The 11,694-nt window shown below is 25.0% G+C and overlaps 1 long non-coding RNA gene across 1 annotated transcript; it reads left to right on the top strand.

Annotated features, from left to right (window-relative positions):
* Positions 1-6,250: 6,250 nt before the first annotated feature.
* On the top strand, positions 6,251-11,229 carry LOC126549322 (uncharacterized). Its single transcript, XR_007603468.1, has 3 exons — positions 6,251-7,698; positions 8,148-8,227; positions 10,723-11,229. It is a non-coding gene; the product is annotated as an uncharacterized LOC126549322 (long non-coding RNA).
* The last annotated feature ends 465 nt before the right edge of the window (positions 11,230-11,694 follow it).

Genomic DNA, 11,694 nt, shown 5'->3' with positions numbered 1-11,694 from the left:
AAAAATACGTCTAATGTTGATTGGATTTTCGCTTCTTCGACCAACTTCATAATCCTATCTTCATAAGTTTTATGTTTCTCGAATACGTCAAAATCGCCTCTTTGCTGAATCCATCTACGTAAAATTTGAAGCGCTTCTAGCATTTCTTTAGTTGATGGTGGTTTCTCATCAGGTTCCTCTTCGTCGCTATCACCAACCACATTCTCTTTAAACTTTTTGACTGTATTTCCCCACATATATCTTCCTCTGTAACGAGTTCGGTAGTTTGGACTTCATATTGTGACTTCACTTGACGACTGCTTGGTTTATCGTGAAAAAGTAATTTATTTTATCTCCGCGATAAAAAGTAACGACTTATTTATTACACGTTTGTTAAATGTATATTTTATTTATTTATCTAATTTCCAAATGACCCTATTAACCGGTGTATGAGTCGAATAGACGAATTTGTTGTTGTGTGTGTTAGTATATGTGCAAATCGGGACCAGCCGTTTTGAGTCTAATAGGCGAATGAGTCAATTAACCGTGAGTCCAATAAGCGGCGACCACTGTACTAAAAGTAAAATAAACGACTTTAATATTTAATATTTTTACTCATATATAAATAAATGTATAATATCATGGAATATATTTCTTGTTATAAGTTGATAGATAGTCTCTCCTTAAAATCATTTTTCGTATACAATGATATACCATTGAATTCAATTTGAACATACCCACAATAGTGGTACTCTTATGTAACAGAAGAACTGTCTTATCTACAATTTTTTTTAAATAATATAGTTTAAAATAATTTATTCAATTTTGAAATTTAAATGAAGATGATCAATTGTTTAATGTTTTATACAGTCTGAGTTTAGTGCTTTCTGCAAAATATTGGAAATTCTCATTTTTTGTCTTTCATTTTCATAAGTGCGACACTCAGTTAAAACGTGTTTCGCCATAAAGAGGGTACTACAACTGATACAGATCCTAAAACTTCTTTATTTATGGTTTTAATAATTTAATTCTATCACTTATTCTTATTGAATGCTAATACTTTAATAGTGTAATAAAATACTTCACCGTAACAAAATTAATTTTTAGTTGCATTATGATTCATTGCCTAATTAAACTGATTATGTTATTCAATAGGTATTATAAAATGATTGATTAAAACATTTTTTTTTTTACAGGAAATTTTTACAGTTTTGTGCTATTTCATAGTTTAGTTTTCAGAGGGTATATATTCAAGGGAAACAGTAATCGACATTTTTCGTATGTGAATTATGGAAATTTGATGTTTGGTGAATGCGGCAATAGTGGGTAGTGAAAAAAGGTGGTGATCATTTAGAGGATATTCTAATAAATTCAATCGTAAAATAAATAGTTAATTTGGATGAGATAAATTATTTTTACCTGTGTATTTTGCACTTTGATATGTATGTAATTTTATTTTATTATTTTTATATATACATATATTTTTTTTGATTTGTGAATGTACTTACATTATAATATTCACTTTATAGATTAATAATTTCTATACATACTTATTCATACTTATTCATCTAAATAGTATTTTTGGTGGAATAAACACTAGTTTAGGTGGTATACAAGTATTTGTTCAAACAGACCCCCTTTTGGGTCGATTTTCCCTAAGAGTATACAACTAAAAAAACAAACCCCAGTAAGTGTAGGTATATGAGGATTTATATTTTACCCGTTGGCCGTTTGTTTTTTGTGACTCATTTGTTCACGAAAGCTCAACTTCATTACGTATATATAGATTAGTAATACCTACGTTAAAACGTATCATACGTAAAACTCATTTGTACACATAAATTATAATACAACCACAATTTTTTTTCTGAAACCTTCTTTTTCACAATTAACATGCAAAATATTTAAATTAAGTGGTTTTTTTATTGTTAATTAATTGTAAACATAAATTTTCTATATCATATTCAATATAACTTAAAATAACTCGTAGTCGGTTTGTTATTTAAAAAAAATATATATTATATATATATAGGTATGTTACATAATATATTATAATTTCTGGAAATACTTGTTTGGGTGTAACGTTTTTGAGAATATAACATATTTTACTAATGCTTCCAAAAATATTGTCATGCAATTACATACATTGCATATTTACAAAAATATTTATTAATTTATTTCTCCTGTTTATTGTTTAAATAATAAACAAACGAAAGTTATAGAATATGATGGAAATTATATGTTTACAATTTATTACAAATCACTTTGTAAAATGCTGATTTTGGTAAAAATTGCAAAATTGCTAGTTTCGTTATAATTTATGTTAGTCAATGAGTTCTACGTACGTTTGGACATTTTATCACACGCATGAAAATCCATGTACCTACCTATGCAATTGAGTAATGCTTTTGTGAGCGAAAAAAGTAAATTTAAATACGCAAAACAGGTAAAACACATAACTGCATGAAATATTTAGGAGCATAATTCAAAGTTTTATCTTCAAAAACACATTGTACGCAAATTAGTCGTGAATTTACAGGTCAAAATTCGCATTAGCGACTTTTTACATTTTTCGTTTTACACAAACGAGTTGTTAGTTTTCAGGTAGAAAATTCTGCATATATGCAAACAAGTATAGCCTGTTTACTTTAATTTATTTCGTCTATCATAATAACTGGCAAAGTATTAAAGCATGGATTAAAAGTAAGATAATTAAAACTTGAATGTATGGAGATAATAAAAAACAATAAAGATAATAAAAAAAATCTTAAATAAAATCTTTAAGTGGTGTAATTCAATTTCTATTACATATTGTTATATTCAGGTATCAGATAATAATAGTTAAGTCACTACTTTATATTAAAATATTAACCATTGTACTTTATTTTAAATATTAGCACGTGAATGTAATATAACCATAAAGTTTCCTTTATTGTTATAAATTAATATGTATTTTATAAAAAAATAATTACTATAATTAATAATGATAATATAAAGATTTAAAGATCATTGTCATAGAAATATATTTAAAATATAATTTTTGATTTTTTGGTTTAACAGGAAACAAAAAATAATATTACAGAGTTTAACAGTTTTAAAAATAAAGGTTACGCATCACATATTTAAAATTAATGAACTATCAAAATCAAACACACAAATCATTTTGTCTTAGAAATAAAACATAATACTTATGTTATGTAAAAAAAAATATTTATTGTTAGTTTAGATGTTGCGTTAGGTTTTAAACAATACATCATTTAAAGCCAATTTAAAATTAGTTTACCAATTAAAATATAGTTAAACTATACTTTAAATTATTGTAACGATAATTAGTTCTAAATGCAATACGTGTCTTATGACATAATTATAAATTATTGAAATCACTTTTTAAGCTTTATGTACAATAATTGAAACTATTAAAATAAAGAAAAATGATTGTTTATAAAAAGCTATGGGTAAAGGAAAAATAAATAGTTAATTAGAGTAAACATGACACAATAATTCTCCATGGAACTAAAAAAAAATAAAAAACTATATCTACAAATTTAAAAATTTGATTTATTAAAAGTAAAATTAACTTTTTACGAGAAGATGTTTCACATATAGAACAATCATAATTGAGTCAATTATGTTGCTATATTTTGTAAATAAACTTCCATTCGAATATGACTTAACAGAAATTTCAAAATTATGATCATAGGTAATAAATGTTTTTTTTTTTTTTACAAAAGTGTATTATTCCAATTATTATCATTATAATCATACCTAATATTATAATGATGCAACGATTGCAACGTAATTTGAATCTTAAACATTTTTTTTAGTATTAAATAAATAAATAAAGTTTAAAACAATACAGTTTGACTTATTTCCAAGTGGATGTTTTGATACGATATAATATAATTTTGATTGCTTCACGCTTTACTTATCAACTCTTAATTTATATAGATATAGACATAATACATTTATTATATGATATTACTATAAGTGTGAGTCTTGAGTGAAGTGATTTAAAACACATTTCTCATCTATTAAATACATTTAGTTGTACATGAATAATTTTTTTGTCTTTTCAAGATTGGTGTAAACTATATAATATGTACATTGTACATATATAATTTTAATATTTTAAGCGGTGATCTACCAAAAGCGTGTAACACAGTGTTCAAAATAAAAATATTATAATATATGTATATAAAATATAAAAATATTTTTTATAGGTAGGTACTATTTACTAATGCACCATTAACAATTTAACATATATTAGCCTTGATACAAATATGAATTGGGTACATTTTTTTTTTTTTATATAAATAAATTGATATACATTTGTATTTGATTTTTATTAAATGATTAGAAGATATACTTACAGTTATCTAAATATGTACATTATTATGCATTTTAATTAGATATAAAACAATTTAAATTGATTAATATAGAAACCTCACATATTATGAATGAAGGTCATTAAAATCAAATGTATCTTTGGTTTAGATAAGACAACTTTAATATTACGAATATAAACACAAATGAGTCTGATATTCTATTGTAGATAAAGCCTTATCGAGACGAAACACAATAATTGTGTCCAATTAATAATAATTACCGTTTGTTTGAGATCTTTTAATATAATATATCAAACTACAAGGTGTTCACTGTTCAATATTAATTAATAATTTAATTAAAACTACAGCCATACGTATATAGGTGTAGGATCAAATAGTATAATTTTTTTTATTGAAATCTGCAGTATTCCGCTAAGTTCCTTTATTATAATAATACCGACTGGCAACTATCGATATCAATTATATTTTTTCATAACAATTTCACCACACACACAGTGTTTTGTATCATTTCTAATTGATTATGATTAATGATAATGTATTGAATATTGATGTTAATAGACAGGTATTATAGCTATTTTAAAACGTCGGCGTACAATGATATTGACGAATATCGTTTAAATACCTACGTTACTCATCTTTTATTTGCGCATAGGTGCACTGTAGAGTTGAACTATTATTACAGAAATATTTTTACACTAATAGTAAGTTGTTTATTAATATTTTATTCTTTTATAGTATATATTTGCAAGTAAGCATTAAAGTATAGTTGAAGGTCATCATGCTGTACCTTTAACTAGTATATTTTTAAGTTTTCAGTTGGACTAGTTATGGAGGTATCGCACTAAATGAATATCGTAAAGATAGTGCTTAAAAATATATATTTTGTGTAATGTAGGTATTTAACTTGGTATTATTGAAATATTAAAAAAAAAGTATTTAAGATAAGTTTTAAATACTTAATTGTTTTTATGAATTAATAAATTATATTAACTTAGATAATGTTTTTTTTTTATTATTGTACTTTTCCTAATTTTTACATACATTTTTGTCTGAAAGTTTTGTCAACTAAATTTAAATTATTTAAAAATAGTATCCATCTATCTAAAAACAACTAATTGTAGTCTTGTATGCAATCTCAAAGTTAAGATCTTGGGGCCTTAGCACAAAATTTTTAGTGTTCCACTTAAATTTCGCATTTTAACCATTCCCCTTAATTCTAAAAGAATATTGTAATTATTACAGATTATTATAGGTAATTATTTATTTTATACTATTTGATAATAAAATAATTAAAAATACTAATTGAATTAGTTTATTATTAATAATTACTATACATAAAATATGATAAAAAATTAAAAAAAATAATAGACAACCTATTAAAATTAAAATAAATTTTAATACAAAGCTTTATCCACAACTCCTATTTCCACTGAATTACAAACTTTATCATATTGTTAGAAAATATCAATTTATTTAATTTATCACTTAAAAACTTGGGTAATTTCAAATAATTTTTTTTTTATTTATTTTAAATGTATGTGTTAAAAAAGCCACCATAAAGAATAGAAACCAGTCCATAGGGTCATGTTCAATTTAAAATATTTTAAATCAAAAATAGGGAAATATGTATTCACGAGATGTATTCAATACAGTAAAATAGTATTTAAAATGTAATCAAATATGTTGTATTTAAAGTTTTTTAAATCCGTATTTAATACTTAAAAAAGTATTCTATTACTTATTCGAAAATACTTTTACTCAATTAATTTAAAACATTCATATCAGCAAGTGCAATAAACGCCTTTCGATATAGTACTAAAGATTATTAAATAATAATATTATAATATTGTGAATAGATAATATAATAACTCACATAAAATAATATGTCAATGAAGGACGCGTGTTACCCCTGTAGTCTGTACCTACCTATAAATACAAATCTGTAATATTATGTAATTGTAAAGCCAAATCAAAATCACCGAATTCTAAAATCTATTCCTATACCCAAAGCGTGTGTTTCAGAAAAACAATGAACATATTCTCAAATCTCAAATCCCAATGATATTCATCGACAATAATAGTTATTACGAAACAACTAATTTGGCTATAAACGTTTCGATTTCATTATACATTTTACAGTCGTTGCGAACACATTGTTCGAAACCGTCGTTGTCTTCACTTAATGAATTCAACTCTTATATAATACCGTATGATTATGTACAATTTTACACAGAAATCATAAATTATCTCGTAAAATAGTAACATTGTTTTTACTAGAGTGACTTTAGGGGAACGTGTAGTGCATTATATTAAACCCATGTTGGCTCGAAGCCGAATTTCTTAAATCGACCTGCAGCACGTTCTAAAGACCATTGTATGATAGTAGCTCGTCTATGCCGACGATTCATATAACTGCGCTTGCGCGTCATTCTATTTTGACCGGAACATAATCGATTGTTTGTGATCCATTGTCAAGATCAAATGGTGTTCTGCCATTATTTTCTCTAGCATTATTCTCGTATTTCTTTCTTTTCACAATCCATTATAAATAATTTTTTTTTTTTTTTATCTTGATTTGAGGTTCATAGATTCGCAAGTTATTAATTTATGTTCGTGTAATGTGCGACGGCTATTATACATATTATATACCTACGTCAAACGTAGAATTAATTTGAATGATAAGCGCAAAATTGAATTCTTTCAATACATTATTTTTTTCGTTTATGCAAATAATTTTGATTCGGTCGGGATCAAGGAAATGTATTAACCATGTCCTCGGGTGTGAGTCCGTACATATATACACGAGTGAACAGCATAATAATATAGATTACATTTTTTTTCCTTCTTAATTACTGCGTCGATCTTGAACTTTATATTTATGCGACCTAAATATCTTATGACTATTAAAAGGTTTTCATAAACCAAAGTGAAATAAAAAATAAAACTAATATAACGAAATTTAGTATTTGCTTAAACACGATAATTAACGTTATTATTTCAGACTGTAGACTTAGTTGTTCTATGAATATGCAATGTGACTGATTTGGTTCGTGAAATTTTTTGTTTCTGTTGTTATTATAATTATTGTAGTTCACTACACTGCCGATTGCCACTTTTTCGGTAAATAATAATTACCATAGAGATAAAAATAAAATCATTTTATTTAAAAAATTCATCGTGACTTAAAATTATTTACATAATATTTATGACAATATTATATGCATAGGTATTGAATACATTTCATAATACACTTTACGTTTTGACTTAAATAGTATTATAATAATCATAGCACATAGCTTCTATTAAAATATTTATTAGGCACATTAAATCATCAACAAATATTTTATATAATACATGACAACTCAGAACATGCGTGAGTATATAATATTGTGTATAATTTTATATAAAATATTTCCGTGAAGATTTTTCAAATCAGAATTCTATAGTTTCTACGGCAGCGTACTTATATTATATTTTATCTTTACTGATTGAATACAACCTGTTAAATCTATAGCAGCATTAATCGTAAAATACACCCACTCTGAGCCCGTTATCTTTCTAGCTGATATACAGCAACGCTGTAATTTTATACGTTTGTTTGTTTTATTATAATATTATTTCTGTCAAATCAAATGTTTGAAAAGAGTAATAATTATGATATTACTATTTGTTCATCTTTATTTCAAAACAAACATAATATCTATGTATATAAAAAAAAAAAGGTCATGAGCCATCGGAAATATTATCAAACCGGTTCTGAGTAGAGAAAACCGTAGATTAGGCATTTCTTTTCTTTTAATATATATTTTTTTTGTTCTACAGCTAAATAACTCATGGTTAAGAAATACGCAGTGTGTTGTTTTACATCACATATTATCATGTACCTATGAATTCTAATCCGGGTATGTAAAACACAGCTGTGACTTTGTTCAACTGCGTCGTTGTAAATATATTTATTATACACGGAAAACTATAGAGTATTTGTCACAAATATTCTCATCTACATATTAGTCTAAAAATTAATGAATTCGCAAAAATAAATTCAAATATTACATTTCTTTTCATATAATTTATATATATTATAGTATCTAGCTGTGTATAGCTGATGCAATAGTAAGCACAATAGGACAATATATTATTTTATCGTAACTTAACAATTTTACGATAACATTTTATATCATATTATTATATTATGACTATTAATCATTTTTTTTTAAGGTGGTTAAGTTAATAGTTATTTTTTCACGTATTTATAAACACAATATCCATAAGGTAGGTATTATATAGCTATATTAGTTTTAAGTTTTTTTTTTTTTAATAATTATTACACATGTTACGTACCTACGTACAATTTATATAGATTAAACTTAATTATCTTGAGATAATCTTTTTCTATAATGTGTTTGTTTTAGGTTTTGATTTTTTGGTTTATTTTTTATCTATTCATTCGTCTGGTCGCTCAAAATAATTATTTAGATAATAGACGTTTATCATCAGTATATTTTATAACTTTAAAATGTGTAGCAGTGTGAAATGATATCCTGACCATTATAATGGCGTAACCTTTTCTTTCTTAAGAGAATGTTATACCCGCATGTGTTGTCTCTCTCTTACTAACGTACATCATAGCAAATTTGTGTTTAGCAGAACACATTTTGTGATGTTTGCTTTAATATTAGAAATTTACATATTATCGAATATAAATTACATTAAAATAACACAAATCGATGTTCTTAATTTAAATATAAAATTATTAGACTTATTAAACAGCTAATATGAAAGTTTAAATCCTTAGCTATAAAAATTTAACATTTTATATATTTTTAATTACGCACTTATTTACAAGCTTTCGTGATTTACACAAATTTTGTCTAAATGTGAATTTCAAATATTTAAAAAAATGTACAATATATTCTAAAATAACATTAATAATCATTAATGAAGAACATTAATTTTTTTAAATTTTATTCAAAATACTTGGAAGATTAAAAAAATTTAAGAAATGATTATATAAAAATGTATGGATAATTTGAAGTACCCATGGTTATTTATTTTTGAATTACAATAAAATAGGAAAATATTTTTATAAAAAAATCATTATTTTACTCGAATAAAGAAATTTTATTGATATTTATAGAAAAATAAAAAATAAAATAAAAAGTGCACATGTTTTCTTCAAAAATCGTCTAAATATTTCGTAAATTTTATTATTTACAAAAAACGCTACTATAAATATTTGAAAATTTTTTAAGCATGTGAGATCGTTTGTTTTTGAGTTATACTAAAAAAGAAAAATTAATTTATTTATTTATTATTAAAATAATGTTTCTTTTATTTTTTTCCACTGATTTAGAGAAGTACTGAGAATTCTTTACTTTAGACCCTAAAAATACCAAACAGATACAATTTACTATTAGAAACTATCAAAGTTGAAAATTAAAGCATTTTTGCTGCACTAAAAAGTGATGACAAACACTCCCACATTATTTTTGTAAAATCGATACATTCATTGATCCACTCAGAATTTAAAATAAATTCAATACACAATTCACAATATATATACCAACAATGTCTTTCACTTCACAAGTTATTTGTACCTAGCTGCCATAATTTCCATGTATATATATTTGTTAACTAGTTTGACATATGAATTTGTTAGTATAATTTATTGCTGTTGCGAATTATTCATTAACACGTACATAAAAAAAAAAAAACAAAATGAAAATTTTTCTGACAAAAAAAATTCGCATTTTACACCAAATTTATACCGAGTTCTAGCTATATCTGTAGAAAATTTCGATGACATGACGAAGCTTATGAATGGTAACATATTTTACGATTTGTAAGATTATCAAATATTATCTTTGACAAACTGAATGACAAAAATTTTAATAATATTACATCAGAATATTTTGTTGTAACTTCTACGATATAGTTTGTTTGTGAAAAAAATTTAAAAAAAAATTTCATAAAGGTAAATTCAAATGACGTCTCTGTATTAGGGTACACAATTATTATTTATTATTATATTCAGTGATGATTTTAAGTGATAATTTTGAGAAGACAGGTGACATGTGAGATGATTGTTTGAATTTCAATGTAGATGTACATTATAGTATAATAGTATAATAAAGTGTCCCATTCGTATCTTTAAAGTAGTATAAAACTTAAATATATTTTCGTCAGCTAAAATATAATATAATATATAGTATTATATATTACCATAAAGCAAAGACGGGCAAGATACTTAAAACAATTAACTTTAGTTAATTTAAGTTAAACTCCAATAATAAACAAACTATGTATTTAAATCTAAAAGCTTAAAGTTAATTTTAAGAAAAATATATTATAATATTATACATTTTATTTTGAGTCTATAATTTTTTTTTTTATACAGCAACTCAAGTCCACTCAAGTTACTCATGGTAGTTGCGAATTTTCAAACATCTTGTCAAAAATGGCATTCTTTCTTGTTGCACATGAGATGTATCAAGTTATACCTACCTATTAATTTGTTTATTATTGTTTATTTCTTGTGTAAAGTGTAGTATAATGGAGAAACAATAATTAGTATTAATTAGTTTTAACCAAAATTGTAGAAATTATACGTTTACATAGGTACAGCATATTATAGAGAATAAACATCTGAACATGTTTTTAACTGTCTGTTATTTTTAAAAATTAACTGAAAAATGTAAGTCGCTATTATGTATAATCTAATTAGTTGTAATATTTAAAAAGAAATTAAAAACAATTTTAAGTTAAAAAACCTATCCTAACTTATCTCTCTAATGGGTTATGATGCTGATATAGTGCTCACCCAAGAACTGTGGTGGCGCGTTAAAACGTTTAGCTGCTCATGCTTTCATGAAAACACGTAATGACAATATGTTCCATATAATATATCTTTAGGTACAATGTTATACAAATGAAACGAACGCTTAATTCCAAATGGCCGTGTGTCAATAATTATTATTGTTTGCGTTGGAATTACGTATTCACGAGAAAACGAGAATGTGCTAATAGGCAACGGTCCTTATGTAGACGACCGGCGCAAATGTCATAACCAGACCTCAGAATATTCACTGGCGACATAATATTATTTCAAAACAAAATACACGACCACGTAATATTATAAGTACACAAAACAATGACACGAATCAGATGATTTTTCCATTGTCAATACCCGGTGACTATTGTTTTGACAGACAGCCGGCGGTCGACAGAGTGGTGGTTACGCGCGTATAAAGAAGCGATTCACAAATCAAAGTTGATTCAATGTGGTTACCTATAAATATATCGATCGCAGTTCACAGGACGAGACGTGGTAAATTATTCCTATGTTATTAGATTGTGTAGCTTAATTTAG

The sequence above is a fragment of the Aphis gossypii genome, chromosome 1 (genome assembly GCF_020184175.1).
Source record: "Aphis gossypii isolate Hap1 chromosome 1, ASM2018417v2, whole genome shotgun sequence".
NCBI classification, from domain to species: Eukaryota; Metazoa; Arthropoda; class Insecta; order Hemiptera; family Aphididae; genus Aphis; species Aphis gossypii.
The sequence above is the reverse complement of the archived record's forward strand: the minus strand, read 5'-3'. Positions and strand labels throughout refer to the sequence as shown.